Here is a 25,046-nt window from a genome sequence, read left to right as displayed (position 1 = left end):
CCTTGTCTCAAAAGACATAAATTATTATATAAGTAAATTTAAAAAGTCACTGGAAAGAAGTATCTACCAATGTCCATTGTTCAATATACAGAGATGTCACACGAGGCTGACCCAGGATGCAGAGCTCTGTAGAGCAGACTAGGGAGACACGGTCAGAGTGTGGACGCTGGTGTCAGAAGAGGGTGTCAGATCTCATTATGTATGGATGGTTGTGAGCCACCATGTGGTTGCTAGGATTTGAACTCAGGACCTTCAGAAGGGCAGTCAGTCGGTGTGGGCAGCAGCTTCCAGGTTCTCTCAGCTTGTGTTGGCAGAACCTGCTCCCTGCCATCTTCTGAAGTCCTGTCCCTCCCTTGTTGTCAGCAAGAGGGTACCACTGCCTGTCCTAAAAACTGCCTCTCTCTTTCTACCAGAAAGGCTCAGGAAGTCTTGTGCTTTCGGTCTCTCTCCCTCCGCAGAAAGCATTCCTCTTGCTTCTGCTATAGGATTGATTTTGTTTGACTCCCGTTTTCTTCCTCTCATGCATTTTTTTTAGTTGTTTTGTTTTGTTTTGTTTTCTGAGACAGGGTTTCTCTTTGTAGCCCTGGCTGTCCTGGAACTCACTTTGTAGACCAGGCTGGCCTCGAACTCAGAAATTCGCCTGCCTCTGCCTCCCGAGTGCTGGGATTAAAGGCATGCACCACCATGCCTGGCTCTCATGCATTTCTTCAAGATTCTTTGTTATTTCTTTGTGTATGCTATGATATGTGTGCATGTATGTGTGTGTGAGCACAGACATATACCTGCCCCATTGTAGCTATGGCAACCTGAAGACAAGGTTGTGTGTGGGTCCTTGCTCGAGACTGGATCTCTTTCTTCTCCCATACTGCGGCCCTGGCAGGCAAGCTGGCTCACGGGCTTCCAAGACTCTCTACTCTCCACCTGCACACACTATACCCTACTGGGTAATATGCAGTTCTGGGGGTCTGAACCCAGGACATCACTCTCTTGAGGAAAGTGCTCTACCCACTGAGCCATCTCTCCAGGCACAGCTCTTTTTTTTTTTTTTTTAAGATTTATTTAATGTATATGAGTACACTGTAGCTGTACAGATGATTGTGAGCCATCATGTGGTTGCTGGGAATTGAATCGGCCCCGCTTGCTCCGGCCCTGCTTGCTCTAGCCCAAAGATTTTTATTTATTATTATATGTGAGTACACTGTCGCTGTCTTCAGACACACCAGAAGAGGGCATCAGATCCCATTACAGATGGTTGTGAGCCACCATGTGGTTGCTGGGATTTGAACTCAGGACCTTTGGAAGAGCAGTCAGTGCTCTTAACCGCCGAGCCATCTCTCCAGCCCCAGCCACAACTTTTTAATACACATAAAAATTGCACCTGCTGATTGGATTTTACAGTGTTTGGGTACAAGTTACATACTGTGGTTTTATATCAGGGTGAATATCTGCTCTTTAAACATTTATCACTTCTTTAGGATGAAAAAGTTCAAAATCCTTTCTTTCAACTTTTTGAAGCGTACATTGTCACTATCAAGCCACCCTTTGCAACAGGACCTGCTTCTCCCGCATATGCCTTATCCCCGCCAGTCAGTCTTCCTAGGAAACTCTGGGCTCTTAATGACTTCATGTGATTAAGTCAGGCCCACCAGAGAAGGCTCCTTAGCCATCACTTACTTAACTGTGCCTTATGACAGAACCTAGAGGTGGGGCCTGATCTCCACAGTCACTTGAAGCCTCGTCTCTGTCTGTCCCACAGTAGGTGGGTGTCAGGGGTCATCGTAGGATTCTACCTACCAGAAAGCAGAAGACACATTCTGGTCCCTAAAGTTTAAAACTTGATCAATAGATGTACAAATTAGATTAGAATGTGAATTTTCAATGAAATTTGACACCACAAGAATGTGCATGCCTTCAGTCCCAGCACTCAGGAAGCAGACGGGGGTGGATATCAATGGGTTGGAGACTGGAGACTGCCTCTGTCTGTGTGATGGGTTCCAGGACGGCCAGGGCTATGTAGTGAGACGGAGGGAGGGAGGGAGGGAGGCAGACAGATGAACAAACTTCGATAGTTTTCTTTTTTAAAAGAGTGACATCAGACTGTAGAGATGGCTTCGTGGTTAAGAAGAGCACTGACTGCTCTTCCAGAGATCCTGAGTTCAATTCCTAGCAACCTCACGATGGCTCACAACCATCTGTAATGGGGTCCAATGCATCTTCTGGTGCGTCTGAAGACTGCTACAGTGTACTCATATACATATAATAAATAAATCTTTAAAAGATGGTGGGGTGACATCAGTGTCCACACTTGGACACAAGGGGTCACATAGAGCTTAAAAGATCATGTCGACTGTGAGGGGCAGTAATAACAGTGACTAGCGTTTGCTGGGTTTTAACTCCCCAGGGACTGTGGTCCTCACATGTATTGTTCCCGTTCTGTCCTCTAAGCAAATTACCAGTCTTATTCCCATTTTACAGGTTAGAAAAGAATTTAACAGAGGTCAAAGTGCTGGGATAGACCACATGGCCCCCAGCTAGGGGGCTTTTTGCCAAGTCCAGTGTAACAAACACTTCTTAGGTCCCCAAAGTAAGATGTGACCCCTACCCTCAGGACATCCCAGTGAGGGCCGGGGAAAGAGCATCTGTTCTTAAGCTCTTCACTCGAGAGCCTTTTACACCTGTGACAGTTTTACATGACTCCAGGTGCATCGGTAGATTAGATAGATAGACAGACAGACAGCTGGGCATACAGATCAAACATGTGTAAATGGTAAATCCTAATTAATTTTTATTTATTTATTTATTTAATTTTTTGGAGACAGGGTTTCTCTGTGTAGCCCTGGCTGTCCTGGAACTCACTTAGTAGACCAGGTTGGCCTCGAACTCAGAAATCTGCCTGCCTCTGCCTCCCAAGTGCTGGGATTAAAGGCATGCGCCACCACACCCGGCAATCCTAATGAATTTTAAAGATATATTTATTTTTATATATGAGCACTCTATTTGCATGTATGCCATTATGGCAGAAGACATAGAAAAGAGCTTGGGATCCCATTACAGATGGTCATGAGCCACCATGTGGTTGCTGGGATTTGAACTCAGGACCTCTGGAAGAGCAGTCAGTGCTCTTAACCGCTGAGTCATCTGTCTCTGCAGCCCTTAAAGAATCTTTGAAAGTTATAAAAGAAGTTTTATAACAGTTCTTTGATGTGTGTGTGTGTATAAATAATTTTATCATTTATTCAAGACAAAAGCTAATTTGCATACTAATGAAATAGCTGTGCATTTTTTTATGTAAAGAATTAAATCTTGGCTGAATGTTTGATGCTGCAAGACACACAGAACTTCAACATTTTTCAGAGTGAATCAATATTTTGATTGTATAATCAGTAATGCTGAGAAGATTGCTTCAAATAAATTCCTAATACCAAACAGCAGAAATGTGATTAGGGCAATTTTAGAAATTATTGGGAGTTCTGTCCTAATACCAAACCAAAAAAAATATCCTTTTTGAGATTTTAATTATTTTTATCTTATGTGTATGAGTGTTTGCCCACACGTTTGTGCAGCATGTGCATTCCTGGTGCCTGAGGAGGCCAGAAAGGGTATCTTGTCCCCTTGGAAATGGAGTTATAGGCAGTTAGTTGTGAGCTGCCATAGGGGTACTGGGAATCGAACCTGGATCCTCTGAAAGAGCATCCAGATCTCTTAACCACTGAGCCATCTCTCTAGTCCTTGACTGTTTTAGACTGGTCCTTGCTCTATGGCCCAGCCTGGCCCTCAAACTCTCAAACCTCCTGGCCGAGCTGAAAGGGATTACAGATGTTGTATAGTTGAACACTGGATACTAAGCCATGCAGCGAACCTCTAAGGGAGGTGAGCTGGTCACTTCCTTATGCTCCACACCGGACTCTCATTGCTGGGATGGATTGGTTCATTTCCTAGCGGTGGCCTCATTGGCCAAGCTTCCAGGGCAGATTATTGCACATGCTCACACCAAGCCCTCGGCCTTCAGAGAAACGATACAGAGTAGCACCTGGCTAGCTGAAGCCTACTCCAAGGAAAGCTGTCCTGGTAGACTGTTGCAGTGATCGCCAGCTAGTAAAGGCAACTATTGATGCTATTGATTCTTTATTGATGCCAGTGTCAGAGCCAGCACCATCACCCGTGCCCTCAGGGATCATGGCTAGACATTAGCTGGTTCCACGTCTCAACCCGTGGGCTCTAGTTACACTTTTCTACCCCAGGTTCAGTGTTTGCTTCTTGCTCCATAAGCTGCAAGCCTGTTTGGACCCCCACTTCTGTGGTGCCTCTCCTAGGTTTTGTATAGAGTTTCTGTTACCCTTCCAGCCCCTCACTGACAGAGCTAACATTCCCTTAACACTCCTGGAGTTATGCTCCCTGTGTCCAGATTTAACCCAAAAACAACTCCTATCCTACACTTGATCTTAGCCAAAAGGCCGAGAAGCGATAACAACTCCTATCCTAAAAGGCCTACAGCTCCAGTGTTGGGGAGATTAGACTGGGAGAGAGAAATCACATTGAAATATCCAAACACCTTAATAACCCCACCTGTGCCAGCCCCCTGAGTACTGGGGAGCCCTCGGGTTTGGGTCAAGTTAATCTGGGAGTAATGTTTAAATCAAGTCTAAATACATATAGCTCTTCAACTTCTAACTAGTATTCTTAGGGTCAAAACCCTAGAAAGTCTTTTTTTTTTTTTTTTCTGACTTTATTTTAATAGTATCTTTGTGTGAGCCTGGGTGTATGCATGCGTACCAGTTGGTTGCAGTACCAGCAAAAGCCAGTAGAGGGAATCAGATCGCCCGGAGCTGAAGTTAGAGATGGTTGTGAGCCTCTTTGTGGGTGCCGGAAAACAAACCTAGGTCCTCTGCAAGAGCAGCCAGTGCTCTTAGCCACGGAGCCATCTCTCCAGCCCCTCTTGTAGCTTTTTAAATTTTGCTGTATCTATTGCTCTGACACCAACTTCTATGAGATCAGTTTTGCTTTATTGCACGTGTGAATGAAAGGGCTTGTTTTTCTATGATGCCCTATGTCTCTCCACATTATGCCATAGGGTTTCATCTGTGCCCTCACGAATTACAGAACTACACCATTTTCCCCCATGGTCAGTAGACACTTATCAAACACTTGCCCTTAGTCTCAGGAGGTACTGTGGGAGCTACACAAACTAGGTAGATGCTCCCTTTTGTACGGGGTCTTCAAGCCTCCCTGATAGATGGCAGGACGGCATGTCAGTAGGTATGTGGAGACCGAGGCACCATGTTTCCTCCAGCAAACGGGTGATGAGCATCTTCCAGCAGAGGCAGAGAAAACATGGAAAAGACAAGCAGCAGAGTGAGAACAGAACGGAAGACTGGGCCTGGTACGTTCAGTCCAGATTCCTGGGGATTCCTCCCCGCCCCCCAGAGAAGAGGTTTCCTCTTTCCCAAGTGCTTTTATGCATATTAATCTCACTGTAGCCCTGACAAAATCCAGCAAGGGAAGCAAGGCAGGGATCAGAAAGGGAGAGTGGCTATGAGGGAGATTTATGATGCAGGGTTTTATAATCAATTAATCTCAGGCTCAGGGTGGGGGAAGAGCTGAGGTTCACGGCACCTGCTCACTCATTCAAACGTTAAATCATTCATGTAGCCAGTACTGTGGAGGGCTTATTGTATGTCCTGTCTGTGCCCTGCTGCTGGACTTCCAGACTGCCAACTGTGGCCACCAGGCAGGTGATAGTACCCCCTTCCTGAAGCAGAAGACTGTAGGAGGGTGTGTGACAAGGCAGTTGTTCAAACCTCAGGCCATTCGATTCCCATCATGGGATTTCTGGGGGGAATGGGATGCACAGTGACCTTGACTTTACAAAAAAAAAAAGTGTTTGGTTTGGGTTTTAGGGCTAGGGATATATAGTTCAGTGGTGGAATGTTTGCCTAAGTTGAGACTGCAGGTTTAACCCCCAGCTATGAAAGACAGAGACAGATAGATTGATCGATCGATCGATCGATCGATAGATAGATGATAGACAGATAAATGATAGGTAGGTAGAACAGACAGTCAGACAGGTAGGTGATAGGTAGGTAGATGATAGATAGATATGCAGATAGATGATAGGTAGGTAGATATGTAAATAGATGATAGATAAATGATAGATAAATAAATTGATGATAGATATGATAGATAAGATTGATAGATAGATAGATAGATAGATAGATAGATAGATAGATAGATAGGCAGACAGATTCACTGGTCATGGTCTGTACCTGCAATCCCAGTACTTAGGAGGTAGAGGCAGGAAGATCAGGGTTGGCCAGCCTCAGCTAGCTAGCAAGTTCTGAGCTAGCCTGGGTTACATAAGACCATACATATCTCAAAACAACCAACCCAGAGAAGGTTGGCGTTTTGGCGACAGAGTCTGAGAACTGGAGTGGCCTGCAGGTAGCCTGCAGGGGAAGTGAGAGCTGACAGGAGCAGAGCCCTTGCCAAGCGTGCTCCAGGGCTAGTGGTCCACCCCAGAGCTGGGGAAGGGAGGGAGGGGAGGGACAGATGACCTCAGAAGAGAGGAGGGGCAGATGACCTCAGGAGGTCTAGAATCAGCTTCATTGCAGTTCAGAACTTCAGTTCCCTCCTGGGAAATGAAAGCAGTATCTATATCCTGGGGTTCATTTTGTTTTCTAAGTCATAGACCTGATAAGGTATAGCCCAGACTAGCATAAAACATTCTGTCCTGCTTCAGCCTCCAGAGTGCAAGGACTGCAGGCATGCACAGCTCTGCCTCATGTGCATCCCGAGATGCCTTAGAGTCGGTGAAAGGGAACAGGCCTTCTGTACAGCAGTATTTTATACTTTTTCTGTTTGTTTCTCTCTTTTTTTTTTGAGACAGGGTCTCTAAATATATCCCTAGCTGTCCTGGAACTCACTATGTCGACACAATGGCCTGGAGCTCACAGAGATCCACCTGCCTCCACTCCCCCCACCCCCGAGGACTGGGATCAAAGGTGTGACCACAACACCCAGCATTATATACAGTTAAAATATCACCTCTGTGCCCAGGAGATGGCTCACTGTGAAAAGTACTTATATGGCCATGCCTACCTGATGGCCTGAGTTCAGCCCCTGCAACACACACACACTCACACACACACTGGGACATGCACACGTGCACACACACAAATTATTTATCATTAGGCCAGGTATTAGGCCTGATAATATTTATCATTTTTCATTATTTATTTTCTATATGATTTATTAATATTTATTAGGCTCAACACTTGAGAGTCAGAGGCAAGTGATTCTCTGTGAGTTCAAGGGCACCTGGTCTACATAGCCCAACCAGGGCTATATAGTGAGACCCTGTCTCAAAAAAAAAAAAAGTGAAGGACAGCCAGACGTGGTACTATACTCCTGCCAACACAGCACTCAGGAGGCAGACAGGTAGGAAGTTCAAAGCTACCCTAAGTTCATAAATTAAGAAACCACAAAAGCAGAGCAACATCTCAAGAAGAAGAAGGAGAAGGAGGAGAGAGGGAGACAGAGAGAGAGAATAAGAGAGAAAGAAATGTGTAGGCAAAGGTAAACTTAGAGAAATCTGAGGGGGAAAGGGGGGTTTGGTTTGGTTTACTTTACTTCCAGCTATGCTTAGGAAACTCCCTAACTGTCAGAATGAAAGACAGTGGGGAAGGAACCAGAGCGCTTTTAGAAAAAAACAATCAGAACAGAAGTGGAAGAGACTTAATTTAACAAGGTCTACCTTTCTGTACTCTTAACTGGGCAAGAATTCAGAATAAAAGGTGACTCTGGAGTGAAAATGTCTTTCTCCCTTTCCTCCTTTCTTTCTTTCTTTCTTTCTTTCTTTCTTTCTTTCTTTCTTTCTTTCTTTCATTTGGTTTCTTTTTGGGGGGTGGTAGGGTTTTTCTTGTTGTTGTTGGTTTGTTTTTTGTTGTTTTTGTTTTCTGAGACAGGGTCTCACTACATAGCTCCTCTAACTCTGGTTATAGTGGTTGTTCCTCTAATTTACTATAAACCAGGCTGGCCTCGAACTCACAGAGATCTACCAGCCTCTACCTCCCAAGTGCTGGGATCAAAGGTGTGCACCACCATACCCTGCAAGAGGTGCTTTCCGCAACCCTTGTTTGGGATGATGTTACTGACACTAAGTGTGAGGGCTTAGGGACAGGCTTATTCTCTGCCCCTTCCTGAGGGCTTGTGCATGTCCACCCTGGGTTGCACAAGCACCTGCTGCCCGAGCTTCCTGACTCCGGGAAACTGCTGAGTTGGTTGGACACACAGGTCTGTATGTGGTGGGAAAAGCCAGCCACTCTCCAGAGTGAAGCTCAAGGTGAAGGTTCTCCTTCCTGGTCCTAGAGATTGGCTTATTCTACTGTCGAAAATATAAAGCTGGGTGGTTTTAATTCTGAGACCTCAGAATTTCAAACTGCAGGACACAGCCTGCAATGGCTATGAAACAGCCCAGTATTTGTGTTTCTATAGTGATAGAAGCAAAAAGGACCAAAAACTTTATTTCCTCCTTCAGTGACTCATCAAACATGGATTGAGGTACTGGGATGGGCAGCGTTACTTGCTGACGGTGTGGGGATGGAGAGCCGTGTCTGGGGATGGAGAGCCGTGTCTGCTTCCTGGACTCTTCCAAGCTGGCTGAGAAAACCCCATTGGGGCTCAGATGTCCCCTCTGAATGCCTGTGGCACATGCTCTACCTTCTGACTGCTGTAGTCCCTGCCTTGCTTCTAATGAGCAAAGACACTAATGTGGCCCATCAGCCAGTAGTCTTTAGATTAAATGTCCCAACCTCAGCAGGGGGCGCAGAGGAGTTCCTATGACTGTGAGACTTGGGGTACACTAAGCTAATGGTAGAATTGGAGCTCGAAGTGTGCTTATTTTTAAGAAAGGCCTCCATGCCTGGCAGTGGTGGCTCACACCTTTAATCTCAACGCTCAGGAGGTAGAGGCAGGCAGATCTCTGTGAGTTCAAGGTAGGCTTGGTCTACAACGCAAGTTCAGGATAGCTAGGGCTACACAGAGAAACCCTGTCTCCAAAAAGCAAGAGAAAGGAAGGAAGGAAGGAAGGAAGGAAGGAAGGAAGGAAGGAAGGAAGGAAGGAAGGAGAAAGAAAGGAGGAAGGAAGGAGAAAATAAAGAAAAGAAAAGAAGAGAAAAGAAAAGAAAAGAAAAGAAAAGGAAGAAGGAAGGAAGGAAAGGAAAGGAGAGGAGAGGAGAGGAGAGGAGAGGAGAGGAGAGGAGAGGAGAGGAGAGGAGAGGAGAGGAGAGGAGAGGAGAGGAGAGGAAAGGAAAGGAAAGGAAAGGAAAGGAAAGGAAAGGAAAGGAAAGGAAAGGTCTCCATGCTTTCTGAAGAATTGGAATTTTCAGGACGAATGTAAAGTCCCTGAAGAACAGTGTTCAGAGACAGTGTTTGGGGAAGACACTTCTCTATTGACTTGAGTTTCTCTGGAAGTGTGGGTGGTATGGTGTATTAGTCAGGGTTCTCTAGAGTCACAGAACTTATGGATAGTCTCTATATAGTAAAGGAATTTATTGATGACTTACAGTCCGCAGCCCAATTCCCAACAATGGTTCAGTCGTAGCTATGAATGGAAGTCCAAGGATCTAGCAGTTACTCAGTCTCACACAGCAAGCAGGCGAAGGAGCAAGAGCAAGACTCCCTTCTTCTAATGTCTTTATATTGTCTCCAGCAGAAGGTGTAGCCCAGATTAAAGGTGCGTTCCACCACACCTTTAATCCCAGATGACCTTGAACTCGGAGATTTAATCTTCTGGAATCCATAGCCACTATGGCTCAAGATCTCCATACCAAGATCCAGATCAGAAACTTCTATCTCCAAGCCTCCAGATAAGGGTCACTGGTGAGCCTTCCAATTCTGGATTGTAGTTCATTCCAAATATAGTCAAGTTGACAACCAGGAATAGCCACTACATATGGTTAATCTTGTGTGACCCACGTTTTCCTGGACACATCTTCTGACCCCCACCCTGTGTGAGCCTCTGAGAACCCGTGTACAGAACAATAAGTTCCAGGGGTGTTGGCGGTGTGCATCTAAACAGGTGCCAGGGACCTTGAGGAGCCCATCAGCAGGGAGGCACTTCCGCACACAAAGCTTCCAGCAGGCCAGGCACTAGTCAATGCCTGAGCCAATGCAGGGGAGCGCTGTAATGGAGGCTCAGAGGTCCAGCTGAGAGCCATAGTGTGAGTACCACCGGTGCCTGGGTGTTCTGCAGGGAAAGGACTCATGTGAGGCAGGATATCGATTAAAACTGGAGGGAGGTGTTTGCACTAGCCAGTGGGGGCAATCTCTGAGTGAGAGTAGAGAAAATGAAGTGAGAGGGGCGTGACTACAGGCTGAGGGCGGAGCACTATTGATAGACAAGGGCCCAATCTATAAACAGATGGTGAGCATGTGCTGTGTCGTGATGCTAACGATGAACCACTCATAGGCTGGTGGTCCCATATGATCATAAGGGGGCTGAAAAACTCCTATCACCGGAGTGTTTTTATGGGCGAATTTCCACATCGAAGTCTATACGCAAGCATATATGCCTAACACAAGCAGAGGTACAGCAATGCACCGCTCTGATTAGCACCTGGGTATGTTGCAGGTTGCATATCCTGGGTTGCAGAGGTGCCCTGACACATCCACACAAAGATGAAATAATACTAGACACGTTCTCATATCCTATTCCAGACCTCAAGGGACTCCACCCAGCTGCCCAGCCCTACCTGAACCCTGCCACCCCCACCTCCAGGGGTTGGGCCACCAAGAGACTCCCTTCTCCCCTATCCTCCGCACACTTTGCTCAGTACACCCGTGTTTCTGTGGGAGCCCTTTCCTTCTCTCACATAGACCTCAATAGTTTTCCCAGGCTCCCAAGAAGAGGGGGAGGGGAGTTAGTGAAGGGGGAGCCAGAGAGCAGTCCTCATGGGGTGACAACAGAGAAGTGCAAAAGGTTGGGAATCAGGAAAGCAGGCCTGGAGGTGTCATCGCACCTAAGTGTGACTCCCTTCTCTGCATTTGCATGTGCCTGTAGTTTTCCATAAGAAAAAGTTGGGGGTGGGGGCGGGGAGGAAAGAAGGTATTTGGGACTGGGAAAGAACTCTTAGTTACCATGCAAGACCTGGGTTTGATCTCTAACAAGCTGGGGTGGGGGTGGGGTATTTTTTAAAAACTGTGAGTTTTCAACAATGCCTCATTGCTGCCAGTTAATGAAAGAAATATATATTATTTGCCATAGTAAAACAAAGCAAGACTACACACATCTCTGGTTCTGGTTTTTCCTCCTCTCTCTCATCCCATCTCCAATCTTGGACCATTATTATCTGGTATCCCCCTTCCCTCGCTTTACCCCGTTCCTGGCACCTTCTTTATCTGCTCTGAGCACACATGGATGAGGGTCCCTCCCGCCTCTCTTCACCTAAGCTTTGCCTTGCTCCCAGCTCCCGAGATGAGGGAGTTTGCTAGTTATCTTACTTATAAATGATCCCCTTGAGCACCCTATATTAAATAATCATATATTAATCCTATATTAAATAATCCTCATGTGTGTGTGTGTGTGTGTGTGTGTGTGTGTGTGTGTGTGTGTGTGTGTATAGGGGGTGTTCCTAGCCTTTTCATGCATCTCTGGCATTTTGAAAAGAAGTAGCTAAAGGATTGTTGGGAAAGATGCTGAATAAAGGTTAGGCAGAGAGAGCACATTTCAGGTGTAAATTTCAGATGATTCTGAGCCAGACCTCAGGGTGATGGGACAGTAAGGTCAAAAGGCAAGTCAAAAGGCAAGCCAAAAGGCAAGCCAGAAAGCAGCCAGGACAGCAGAGTTCTGGGTAAAGCCTTGGCCCGGGGCTGGGGTGGGGGCACTCAGCATCTGTGTTCTAACCGGCCTTCCCTTCAGGACTACCCATTTCCATGCCAGGGAAATAAGATTCCTTCTGACCTGCTTTGCCCAGCTGTTTCGGCTTGCCGCCTGCCGTGCCCTTCTCCCTGACCGCCTGCTTTGATTCTCCTCCATGTTGATTTTTTTTTTGTGGGCCTCCAAAGCTTTTAGTGTGTCCAGTGCCTTCACCATGGTCTCCCTGGTACGGGATCTTTGAACTCACACACAGCCTCAGGTAGTGACTGGCCTTCTTAGCATCTGGAGGAGGCTCCTCAAAAGCCCATGGCAGATCAACTGCCCTGCAGAATGGCAGCCTCAAATGAAGTTATCTAAAGACAGGTGTCACACAGACAACCCTAGCCCTTGGGAGGCTGAGGCAGGAAGATGGTTAGAGGCCAGGGACGTGTTTACTATTGGTGAATGTATTTCTGTTGTGTGCTTACTTAAGCCACCACTTTGTTTCATTCTACTGTTTGTTTATATTTTACGGGTCTGGGTGTTTTGCCTGCATGCATGCTTGGGCATCACACGTATCAGTCTCCCTAGAGATCAAAAGAAGGGTGCTGGATCCCCCAGAATTGGAGCCCTAGGTGGTTGTGAGCCGACATGTGGGTGCTGGGAGTCCTACTCTGGTTCTCTGGCTCGTTTTATGTCAACTTGACACAAGCTAGAGACATCGGAGAGGAGGGAACCTCAATGGAGAAAATGCCTCCAAAAGATCTGGCTGTAGGACATCTTCTTAATTAGTAATCGATGGGAGAGGGCTCTGCCCATTGTGGGTGGGGCCACCCTGGGCTGGTGGTCCTGGGTTCTAGAAGAAAGCAGGCTGAGCACGCCATGGGGAGCAAGCCAGGAAGCAGCACCCCTGCATGGCCTGTGCATCAGCTCCTGCCTCCAGGTTCCTGCCCCGCTTGAGTTCCTGTCCTGGCTTCCTCCAGTGATGGGCTTGATCTGGAAGAGTAAGCCGAATAAACCCCACTCTCCCCAGATTGCTTCAGGCCATGGTGTTTCATCACAGCAGTAGACACCCTAAGACAAGCAGCCAGTCACCTTGAGCACCGAGTCCCTCCATGAAGCTTTCGGCTTCTGCATTTAACCTAGCTTGACGCCTATTTACTTGCAATCCTCTTCTTACTCCTGTTAAATCAGTAGAGAGTGAACTCTGGAGTGTTTCCCTCTCTTAATATAAAGTCCAGCCTAACCTGGTTTCATCCCTCTTCTGGACAGATTCCCTAACTTCTGGACCTTATTGTTTCCATCTGTAAAATGGGCACAGTCATTGTAAACCCCCTCATAGAGTTGTAAAGACCAAAAGAATCACTACATAATGTGTCCAGTATCATGTCTAGCACGAGCATGGTTAGCTTCTAGCTATTAATGTTGTTTCAGGATACTTGGGACTCCTCTGTCTCAGTGCTTGTCTCTGTGTGTTTAATTTTGCCTCAGTTTTAGAGGTAAAGTCTTGTGTAGCCCAAACTGGTGTCCAGCTCACAGACCCTGCCTCAGCCTCACAAATGCTGGGATCACAGATATGCACATCATGTCTGGCTGGATTTTAAGTATTTTCTCTACTGCCCGCCCCCCGCCAGTGGATTTGCAAACGCTTGAGTCTTGCTGTAAGTCAACCCTAAAATCTTCTTTTGTTCTTTGAAGTCACAGGACTACCATAAACTGCCTAGCTGGTGCTATCCTGTAGCGTGTATTTGCTGAGGGTGAATTGGTCCCCTTTCTGGAAGTATATAACATCTTTGTCCTGCTGACAGAGAGAGCCAACACCAGGTGTAGGACCGACTGGAAGGTGAAAGACGGAGAATTGCACATTGTATCCAAATGGGTCTGGCGAGGATGAACAAACATGTGTATAGTTTGTACATCCTATCACAATAAAGCTGTTTTGTTTTTTTTGTTTTGGGTTTTTTTGTATTGTTTTGTTTTGTTTTGTTTTGAAGACAGGGTTTCTCTGTGTAGCTCTGGCTGTCCTGGAACTCACTCTGTAGACCAGGCTGGCCTCGAACTCTGAAATCCACCTGCCTCCGCCTCCCAAGTGCTGGGATTAAAGGCACCACTGCTGCCTCGGGAATACACTGAATTATTAACAGGAATAACCACAGGAGATTGTTAGGTCTCAGACTCAGGACAGATGACTCCTGAGGTGCCTATTTAACTGAGGTGTCCCCCACCTCACCCCACACCCCAGTCTCTCTGGGCTTTACCAGCACCTGTTAGAGTCCGGGCTCCTCTGAGCACTTCTCACCCTGCCCCACCCCATAGCCTCTCCTGCCCGAGCTTCTCTTCTATCCCCAGCTTCTCTTCCCTATGGAACCTCCACCATTTTGGCTTGAGGTCTCTGGGCTCCTGGGCTCTCTCTCCTTCTCCTCCTCCCTCTCCCTCTCTCCCCTGTCACCTCCCTGTCCTCTCATGTCTGCGTTTAGTCTGGACCCTTCCAGATGCCCCTGACTCTGCTCTTCTCCTTCATGTCTACAATAGACTTCCCCTCAACCATACACAGGAGCTGTCATGTCCTCTATTATTTATTATTTATTTATCTTTGATTCAGACATACCTGAGTGGGGAGTGGCCTTAAGAGGAACTGGCTTGGATGACCACGATGGGACCCAGCTGTAATCCCCAAACTCAGGAGGCCGAGGCAGGAGGATTGCAAGTTTGAGGTTAGCCTGGGCTACACACTGAGACTCTCCATTAAAATGGGGAGGTGGGTTGGCAAGATGGCTCAGTGAGTAGAGGTGCTTGCTGCACAAGCCAGAAGACCTGAGTTCAATCCCTGGAACCCCGTCAAAGTGAAAGGAGAACCAACTCCGCCTGCATTCGTCCACCGCATCGCGGCTCCTAGACCCCGCCTACACACACACACACACACACACACACCGGAGAGATTTTAAAGGGAAGAGTTGAGAAAGATCATTCAATAGATAAAATTGTGTGTTTCAAAAACATAAGGCCCAGAGTTCAGCTTCCCAGGACCTACGTAAAGCTAGCATGGCCACAGTCTTGGTGCTCCTAAGGTGCCCTGGCAGTGTCCCAGAGCCTGGCCCATGCAGCAGATTACAGAGACCCCCGTGTCAGGGTGGAAAGCTAGGACCAACCCCTGAGACCATCTCCAGGTTACAGCATCCGCATGCTCCTCCTCTCACACAGGCACACCCGCTTGTCAAGGAAAAACAGGACAGCCCTCCATCTGAATTCGGCTTACCCTGTATCTTTCATCCGTTTCGTTTACTGCCAGGTTCCCGGTACCTAGAGCGGCGCCTGCATGCGGCAGACCTAGGGAATATTTATGGAGAACGTAAGTCAATTGTATTCTCGTGAAGGATATTTTAGATATGACAAACAAACGAAGGGAGCAATACCTTGATCGGGTCGGGCAAGGCTGACTCAACCCTTCCTCTCGGCTTTAAAATCCACTTGGAGGCCAGCGTAGGGAGTGCTACTTTCCAGCAACTTGAGAGCTATTCTTGGAATACCCTGAATGGATCCTGGCTTTCAAGATGCACGTTCGGATTCTGATTTTTTTTGGCTGCGGGGTTTGGCTGCAGAATTTGGCTATAAAAGGAGTTCCCACAGTCTATCTTCTAATCAGTCTGCTACGAAGCACGGATAGGAGCTTCTTTCTCTTATATGTGAAACTGAAGTGTCAGAACTGAAGCACGGCGCTCAGTAATAGCTTGGCTAATATTTATCACCACCTTTAAGTTACCTGGCTGAAATTTACCTGGCCTGATGGATGTTGGTCTTAGACGGTGATGGACGTCTTAGACATACAGTGATGGAGATCTGTCATGGACAGTAATGGAGGTCTTAGGCAGGGATGGAGGGCGATATATTGGTTGTTTGGAACCCTAGTTAAAATCTGTGTTTCTACACATACTCAAACCATTTTCTTTTGCCTGTAACTGTTGTAGGCTCGTGAAGATAAAAATACTTGTTGGGGCTGGAGAGATGGCTCAGCGGTTAAGAGCACTGACTGCCTTTACAGAGGTCCTAAGTTCAATTCCCAGCAACCACACAGTAGCTCACAACCATCAGTAATGGAATCTGATGTCCTCTTCTGGTGCGTCGAGAATAAATGAGATAAATAATCTTTTTTAAAAAAATACCTGTGGATTCATATCTTAAATGCTTATTAGTGTCACTCAAATTTAGTGGTTGAATTGGGTCACTAAACATGTTATGATTATGTGCGCTATCTGACATACTGCCTATATGTATATGTGGGTGGAAATTCTTAACTTTTTATTTACTATGCTTATAAGCTTAAAGAGTATCTTTTCAAATCTTTTGATTATATTTAGAGCCAGTGTGATTGTGTATGGTGTGTGTGTGTGTGTGTGTGTGTGTGTGTGTGTGTGTGTGTGTGTATGCGTGTATGTGTGTGCACATATGCGCGAGCGCATGCCCTGGCACATATGTGGAGATCAGAAATCTTTTTTTTTTCTTTTTAAGGGGATGGGACAAGATCTGTCTGTGTAGCCTTGGCTGTCTTGGAACTTGCTCTGTAATCTAGGCTGGCCCCAACTCAAATCTGCCTTCCTCTGCCTCCTGAGTGCTGGGATTAAAGGCATGCGCCACCATGGCACAACTCAGAGGTTAGTTTTTGAGGGTCACCTCTTACTCCTTCCACCATGGAATCCAGGGACCAAACTCATGTCTTCTGGTCGGCACAGCAGGCTCTTTTGCCCATTCAACCTTCTTTACTAGCCATAAAACATCTCTATTTTAACCTTGGCTTTCCTTTAAAGCAAGGGCTTGCAAACATTTTGGAGACCATGACAAGCCCTCTAACTATCTGATATTTGCAGATGGTTTCAGCCCTGGGTTAGAAACTTCTAAGCCATGCAAATGCTGGGATACCAAAATACCTCTGAGATCAAGTTTCCATACATGTATTTCGTGTCAAGTGAGTATCTTGGCCAAGACTCTTAGCGTTTATGTTGCTGGTGATTTTCCACTTAGCCTGTGGTCCTTGAGCTATCCATTCCTTTATCTTATTCCTGGGTCTCAATGAAGTCCTCAAGAGCACTTCAGATTATTGGCAGATGCATTTAAAATTCAACTTAAGCCAGTCACTGTGGCTGGGGCACAGTTTACTCTGGTTTGGTTTTGTTTGTGTTTGTTTAAGTGAATTCAGTAACTCTATTTCTGGAACTATCCAGACCAGGTCATTGCAAAATGATTTGAGGTGATTATCACAGTCAACTTCGGTTGTCAGTTTCATACAAACCTAGAGTCACCTGGGAAGAAGAAACCTCAGCTGAAGATTGCCCAGATCAGACTGGTCCATGAGCTTGCTTCGTCTGTGCAGCATTTTCCTGATAGCTAATTGATGGAGAAGGGCCCAGTCCACTGTGGGCGGTGCCATCCATTTGGTAGGGGGACCTGGGCTGTGTAAGAAAGCTAGCTAAACAGGAGCCTGGGAGCCAGCCAGTGAGCATCATGCCTCCACAGTCTCTGCTTCGTTTCCTGTTTGAGTCCCGATCCTTTGGATAAAATAATGCCTTTCCTCTCCTACCTTGCTTCTGGCCATGGTATTTATCACAGCAACAAAAAAAAAAAAAAAAGGCAAGGCCCCTTGTGTAACCCCTTGACCTTTCAAGGTCTTCTTGTCTTCTTAGTGTGCTAGGAGATTCAAGTGTGGCTGCCCTGGTTTTTGCAGAGCGGGGAAGCAGCAGTCAATGAAGGGTTGTCTCACACTCGGTGTCTCTGTGAGAACAGTGTGACTTGGGGGGATGTCATGGTCTTGGGAAGGTCAGTGTTGGGTTAGATTTCGAGACTGCCTGAGGGATATGCAGAAGCTCAGAGTGAAACAGAAAAGGGGAAATGGAAAGGTTGAGTGACAGCTGGCATGCTAGACTGATGGTGAGGACACTTCCCAGTGCTGAGTAGCCAGCCTGGTCAGCAGAGGTACCCGGCCCATCAGTCAGGCCCAGTTACTCACACTGTGCTGATTTATGACCCCACTAACAGGGTAGAGAGTTTGCTGAGTCCTTCCTTGATTTGTGGGATTTAGGTGAGAATCGCCACAACCCCATGTTACTCCGTGTTCCACTGCTACACTGAATACCCAAAGCTGACAGCTTACAAAGAGAAAAGGTTTTCCTGGGCCGTGGTGGCACATGCCTTTCATCCCAGCACTTGGGAGGCAGAGGCAGGAGGATCTCTGAGTTCGAGGCCAGCCTGGTCTACAGAGTGAGTTCCAGGACAGCAAAAGCGACACAGAAAAACCCTGTCTCAAAACAAAACAAAACACTGAAAGGAAATAAAAGAAAAAGAGAGAGAGGGAGGGAGAGAGAGAGAGAGAGAGAGAGAGAGAGGAAGAAGGAGGAGGAGGAGGAGGAGGAGGAGGAGGAGAAGGAGAAGAAGAAGAAGAAGAAGAAGAAGAAGAAGAAGAAGAAGAAGAAGAAGAAGAAGAAGAAGAAGAAGAAGAAGAAAGAGAAAGAGAAAAGAGGGAGGGGCAGAGGGATGGGGAGGGGAGAGGGAGAAGAAGGGGGGAGTGGGAGAAGAGAGGAAAGGTTTATTTTGTCCCAGAATTTTACAGTGCAATGACCAACTGTGCCTTGTCGGGCTAGTGGCAAGGCAGGCCCCACCTAGTGGCACAAAGTGGGCAAGAATCATGTGAGAGGGGTACACCATAGAGTTCCACAGCCCTCTTCAAGGACACACACACACTCCAATGACCTGACAGCCTCTCTGTCTAGGCACCACTGTCTAAAAATGTTATCCTGGGGAGTAAACTTATACCTCATGGGTCTTGGGGACCGCTTAAGAGCCGAGCACTCCATAACTAGACTTTCAGGGTGAGTGAAGAAAGACATTATGAAGGATCAGGCAGAGCGCTCCAGTGCCTCCCTCAGCGAAGGTAGAGTACTCCAGTGCCCCCCTCAGCGCAGGCCAATCGCTCCAGTGCCCCCCTCAGCACTCACTTCCTCCAGTGCCACCCACTCTTCCCAGATTCCAGCAGGAACAGGAGTGTGGGAGACCAGGCTGGTGGCTGGCTTTGCAGATAGACTTGGAGTGTACGAGTCTGGCATCCCAAGTCCAGTACCCGGAGCCTGTGGGAAGGTGGAAGGAGAGAACTGAGCCCAGAGTTGTTCTCTGATCTCCATGTCACCTCATAGTACAAGCAGCCACATACACATTCTGCATGCCCACAGAGAAGTAAGTAAATAAGTAAATAAATAAATAAATAAATGTCTACGCCAGTCTGTGGGGGTTGGAAAGATAGCTCAGGTGTCAAGAACTCTGGTATTGCAGAGGGCCTTAGTTCAGTTCCCTACACCCACCGCAGTGGCTTATAGCCAGCAGCCTCCAGCTCCAGCCCTAGGGGACCCACTACCTTCTGGACTCCAAGGATACACACACAGACACACATAATTAGGAATCTGGGGTTTTTTTAAGCATATAAGGACAATTCTCAAAGACAATTGGATTTGTCAAAGAAAATTCAAATTGGCCTTAGAAGACTATATGTTGGTTTTCTTTTTTTCATTTTAATGAAAATAAAGTCCCTGACATGTGGTGCCTGCCTGTAATCCAAGCACTTGGAAGGCTGCGGCAGGAGGATAGCAACTTGAGGCTATCTGGAACTACATAGCAAGGATATCTCAAAAGAGGGCACTGAAAAGATGGCTGTCATAGTGTTTCCATTGCTGTGAGCAGCCACCATGACCAAGGCAACTCTTATAAGGACAACATTTAATTGGGGCCGGCTTACAGGTTCAGAGATTCAGTCCATTATCATCAAGGCAGGAGCATGGCAGCATCCAGGCATGCATGGTGCAGGAGTAGCTGAGAGTTCTACATCTTGATCCAAAGGCAGACAGGAGAAGACTGTATCAGAGGCAACTAGGAGGAGGGTCTTCTTGCCCACTCCCACAGTGACACACTTCCTCCAGCAAGGCCACATCTACTCTAACAAGGCCACACCTCCTCATAGTCCTGCTCCCTGGGGCAAGCATATTCAAACTGCCACAATGGCTCGCTCCCCAGTGGCCATATCTGAGACATGGTATGTTTACACACATGCATTCTCTGAATGTGTGTGTTCTCTGGCCATTGCCAAGACTTTCTGTGTGTAGTTACCAGCCAGTGTCCACACTTTTCAGAGGGGGAACTGATGGTGGCCCGATGTCACCCTGTGAGTCCAGGCAGACTGATAGAAAGCCCATTACTTATTCAGAAGTATAGCCTTCTGGGGGCAAATGATAAGAAAGCCTGCAGGGGTTAGGGGCGTGGTAAGGCCTGAACTCCTGCCAACAGTGGGAGTCACTGAACCCACAGCCCTATTACTAACGAAATGCGCTGCTTAGCTTCAGCCTACTCTTCTAGGTGCCCAATGGTGTCATACGAATTTACATTATAGAGTAAGTATCAGAGTTGACTTCCAAATTGGTGTATGTCTGCACTGGGGCTAGGGAGGCCTATGCAGCAGTTACAGGGCAACAGAGCAAAGAGGAAACAGTCCCACGTGCCTTCCGATTGGAGGATGACAGTGGTTTTTGGTGTCTTTTTGTGATGATACTGACCGATGGTACAAGGTTATGATGGGGGACACCAGATGAGAAGCTGTGAAGGTCACCCTCAGGCATATGGTAAGTAGGTTGTCTGTCACCTGCTTGAGGGGAATTTACCTCAGAGACCAGAACCTAGACCAATGGGAGAAAATGACCAGCAACTGGAAAAAAAAAAGGACCATCCTGTTCCAAGCGGCATGGGAGAAGGACCAGAGTGCAAAACTGCTTTCAAAGGTTGCCCCTGTGTTAGTTTGGGACTGGACTGGATGCAGTGGAGGAGGGGCAGATTGTTGCTTTAGAGAAAATGGAGCTGTCTAGCACACTAGAGTGAGTGGGGATGGAGCTTGGTGGAAGAGCACGTAGCTAAACATGTTTGTTACCCTGGGTTTAATCCTCACAACCACACAACCACAGAAACAAAAACCAAAAAAAATCCAGGTGAGAGAAAATGGGGACCTGAGCCAGGGTGAAAGGGTGTGGGTAGTTGTTAGGGGTGTGGCTAGTGTATTGTTCTTGCCTAGATGCACACATCCCTGTGTTAGATCCCCACTACCACTTTTAACTGAGTGTGATGGCACCCCTGTAATATTAGGTGGGTGAAAGGGGTTCAAGGTCATCCTTGGCTACATAACAAATGGAAGGCCAGCCTGGGCTAGAGAACCTGCCTCAACAAGAGTTGAGGAGAAGAGGAAAGAGAGGGACTGAACTCGGCTAGAATCAAAACAACGTATTAGATAGCATAAGTTAAAGATCATCCATTGGTACATCAATGGCGACATTTAGCTGATTTTCCCATTTCTGTGATCAAATACCTGACACAACCAACTTGGAAGGAAGGAAGGAAGGAAGGAAGGAAGGAAGGAAGGAAGGAAGGGAGGGAGGGAGGGAGGGAGGGAGGGAGGAAGGGAGGGAGGGAGGGAAGAATTGTGCTGGCACAGACCTTTAATCCAGCACTCAGGAGGCAGAGGCAGGCGGATCCTTGAGTTCAAGGTCAGCCTGGTCCATAGATCGAGTTTCCCATCTCAAGAAAGACAGAAGAAGAAGAAGAGGAAGAAGAAGAAGAAGAAGAAGAAGAAGAAGGAGGAGAAAGAAAAAGAAAAAGAGGAAGAAGAAGAAGAAGAAGAAGAGGAGGAGGAGGAAGAGGCGGAGGAGGAAGAGGAGGAAGAGGGGGAGGAGGGGGAGGAGGAGGAGGAGGAGAAAGAAAAAGAAAAAGAGGAAGAAGAAGAAGAAGAAGAAGAGGAGGAAGAGGCAGAGGAGGAAGAGGAGGAAGAGGGGGAGGAGGGGGAGGAGGAGGAGGAGGAGAAAGAAAAAGAAAAAGAGGAAGAAGAAGAAGAAGAAGAAGAAGAGAGAGAGAGAAAGAAAGAGAGAAAGAAAGAAAGAAAGGAAGAAAGAAAGAAAGAAAGAAAGAAAGAAAGAAAGAAAGAAAGAAGGAAGAAGGAAGAAGGAAGAAGAGGCATTTATTTTGGCTAACACGTCCACAGTCCAGCAGTATGGCAGGGACTCAGCAGCAGAAGCTGCAGTGACTGGTCACATTGTCCCCAGTCAGGAAGCAGATGAGCACTGCTGCCCAGTTGACTCTCTCTTTGTATTCCATCCACTGTGACGCAAGGCAGTGGCTCGAGCCTTTAATCCCAGCTGTCAGGAGGCAGAGGCAGGCAGACCTTGAATTATATCTAGGACCCCTGTCCACAGACTGGTGCCACCCATATTCAGGGTGAGTCTTCCCACCTCAGTTTACCTAATCTAGAGAATCTCTTCCACACCTGCCCAGAGATTGGTTTCCATGGTGATTTGATGGCCTATCAAGTCGACATCAAAGTTAACCATCACAGTTGGGTAAACAGAACACAGCACGTAAAAGGAAACATATTCAGCCATGAAAGGAATGTGATTCTGACGTGTGCTACACCAGGGGCGAACCCTGGAGACTGCTTAAGTGATACGGGTACTTATGGAAGGACAAGCACTATGCATTTTCTTTTATGGGGAATATATGTGAAATGCAATCTTTACTCTTATCTACTCTGCCACCAACACTAGTCAGACGCACAAAGATGGGAAGGGAGGATGGTGGTTGCCAGACAGTGGGACAAGAGAGGGGCGATGGGGGAGATAGTATCCGAAACATGCATGCAGGCAGATGCTCACATACATCAAACACACAAGTCTAAAAAGACTAAATCAAGTGCATGTATTACAGATATTTCCCCTTTCTATGCTTTATTGTCATATTCTTTGTTCTTTTTTCCAGGATGTATTTCATTTTTTATTTATGTGTGAGCATGTGTATCTAGAACTAGAATTAAAGGCACTGGCAATACAAATCCTAGCAACTGAACCAGGTCCTCTGTAAGAGGATCCAGTGTTCTTAACTGCTGAGCCAGCTCTCCAGCTCCCATAGAGCAGTTCTTAATAATACCTTTATTTTTAAAAAAAAATTTTTAATTATATGAGTACATGGTAGCTGTCTTCAGACACACACCAGAAGAGTTCATCAGATCCCATTACAGATGGTTGTGAGCCACCATGTGGTTGCTGGGAATTGAACTCAAGACCTCTGGAAGAGTAGTCAGTGCTCTTAACTGCTGAGCTATCTCTCCAGCTCAATAATACCTCTCTAAGGGAAAAAATATGTAATATATATATATGTATATATATATATATATATATATATATATAATATGTGTGTATATGTGTATATGTGTGTATATGTGTGTGTACATATATGTGTATATGTATGTTTTGTGTGTATATATAGAAATATGTATATATACATATATAAAAATATATATGTATACATAGATATATATAAATATGTGTGTATATGTGTGTGTATATATATGTGTGTACATATATGTGTATATGTATGTATGTTTTGTGTGTGTATATACACAGATATATATGCACATATATGTATATATACATAGATATGCATATATATGTGTGTGTATATATATATATATACACACACACATATGTTTCATGCAAGCCTACTCACCACTAAGTTTGAACACCAGTTCTTTCTGGGAGGATGTGTGTGTGTGTGTGTGTGTGTGTGTGTGTGTGTGTGTGTGTGAGAGAGAGAGAGAGAGAGAGAGGAAGAGAGAGAGAGAGAGAGAGAGAGAGAGAGAGAGGTGATGGATTGTGTGTGTATGTATGTGTGTGGTATGTGTGATAAGTGTATGTATGTGTGTGATGGTGCATTTGTAGATGTGAGTGTGTGATAGGTGTGTATGTGTATGGTGAGTATATTCGTGTGATGGATATATGTAATGGGTGCATTGTGATAGGCATATGTATGTGTGATGGTATATGTATGTGTATGATGGGGGTGACATGTATGTGTATGAGGTGTATATGGGTGTGAGAGATGGGTGTATATGTATAGAGGCATATAAGATGGGTATGTGTGTGATGTGTGTATGTGTGAGAGATATAGGTATGTGTGTCTGATGTGTGTGTGTGAGATGGTGTGTGTGTGTGTGTGAGAGAGAGAGATGTGTGTGTGTGTGACATGTATGTGTGATAGGTGAATGTGTGTGTGAGATGGGTATGTGTGTGTGTGTGTGTGTGTGTGTGTATGATGGGTTTATGTGGTGCATGTAGTGTGTGTGTGTGTGTGTGTGTGTATGATGGGTTTATGTGGTGCATGTAGTGTGTGTGTGTGTGTGTGTGTGTGTGTGTGTGTGTGTGTATGATGGGTTTATGTGGTGCATGTAGTGTGTGTGGGTGTGTGTGGTGTGTGTGTATGATGGGTGTATGTGATGTGTGTGGGTATGGGTGTAGTGTATGTGTGTGATGTGGTGTGTGTGTGTGTGTGTGTGTGTGTGTGTATGATGGGTTTATGTGGTGCATGTAGTGTGTGTGTGTGTGTGTGTGTGTGTGTGTGTATGATGGGTTTATGTGGTGCATGTAGTGTGTGTGGGTGTGTGTGGTGTGTGTGTATGATGGGTGTATGTGATGTGTGTGGGTATGGGTGTAGTGTATGTGTGTGATGTGGTGTGTGTGTGTGGTGTGTGTGGTGTGTGTGTGTGTGTGTGTGTGGTGTGTGTGTGTGTGTGGTGTGTGTGTGATGTGTGTGTGGTGTGTATGTGGTGTGTGTGTGGTGTGTGTGTGTGTGTGGTGTGTGTGTGGTGTGTGTGTGTGGTGTGTGTGTGATGTGTGTGTATGTGTGTGTGTGGTGGGTGTGTATTATAAGGATATGTAGATGATGGAGATCTGAACTCCAGTCCTCATGATTGTACAGTAAGCATTTGATCAACTGAGCCGGATCCCCAGCCCTCCTTTTTGGGGCTACCTAGTGAGACTCTTTATGGGCCTCTCCAAACAGGAGAGAAAGGTAAATGACTTTTTTTCCCTTCTGCTTCCCCCTTTTCTTTCAAAGCACTGCTATACTAATTGTATCGATATAACCGAGGTTGTGTGGTTTGGTACTCCCTCCCCAGCAGGGAAATAGAAACAATGACTTAAAAACTAAGGACAAAGGGTTTCTTGCTCAGAAAAGGAGATAAACTCTTAAGAATGGGAAAACGTTAGCTACCGTGGCGAGGGGGAGGTATTTTGCCAATTTTAGAACCCACTTGAAAATCACGAGTTCCAAGTTTAGAGATGATCTGAAAACT

The 25,046-nt window shown here is 46.3% G+C and overlaps 1 long non-coding RNA gene across 2 annotated transcripts; it reads right to left on the bottom strand.

The window, feature by feature from the left end:
- Window positions 1-4,894: 4,894 nt before the first annotated feature.
- Window positions 4,895-15,515, bottom strand: Gm38752. 2 transcript variants are annotated; one of them, XR_868723.3, is made up of 4 exons: window positions 15,265-15,515; window positions 15,108-15,178; window positions 9,561-10,243; window positions 4,895-5,308 (listed from the first exon to the last, which is right to left on the bottom strand). It is a non-coding gene; the product is annotated as a predicted gene, 38752 (long non-coding RNA). The 2 variants fall into 2 exon arrangements; XR_868724.3 differs by lacking the exon at window positions 9,561-10,243.
- Window positions 15,516-25,046: the final 9,531 nt, after the last annotated feature.

Source organism: Mus musculus, chromosome 5 (assembly GCF_000001635.26).
Source record: "Mus musculus strain C57BL/6J chromosome 5, GRCm38.p6 C57BL/6J".
Classification (NCBI taxonomy): domain Eukaryota; kingdom Metazoa; phylum Chordata; class Mammalia; order Rodentia; family Muridae; genus Mus; species Mus musculus.
The sequence above is the reverse complement of the archived record's forward strand: the minus strand, read 5'-3'. Positions and strand labels throughout refer to the sequence as shown.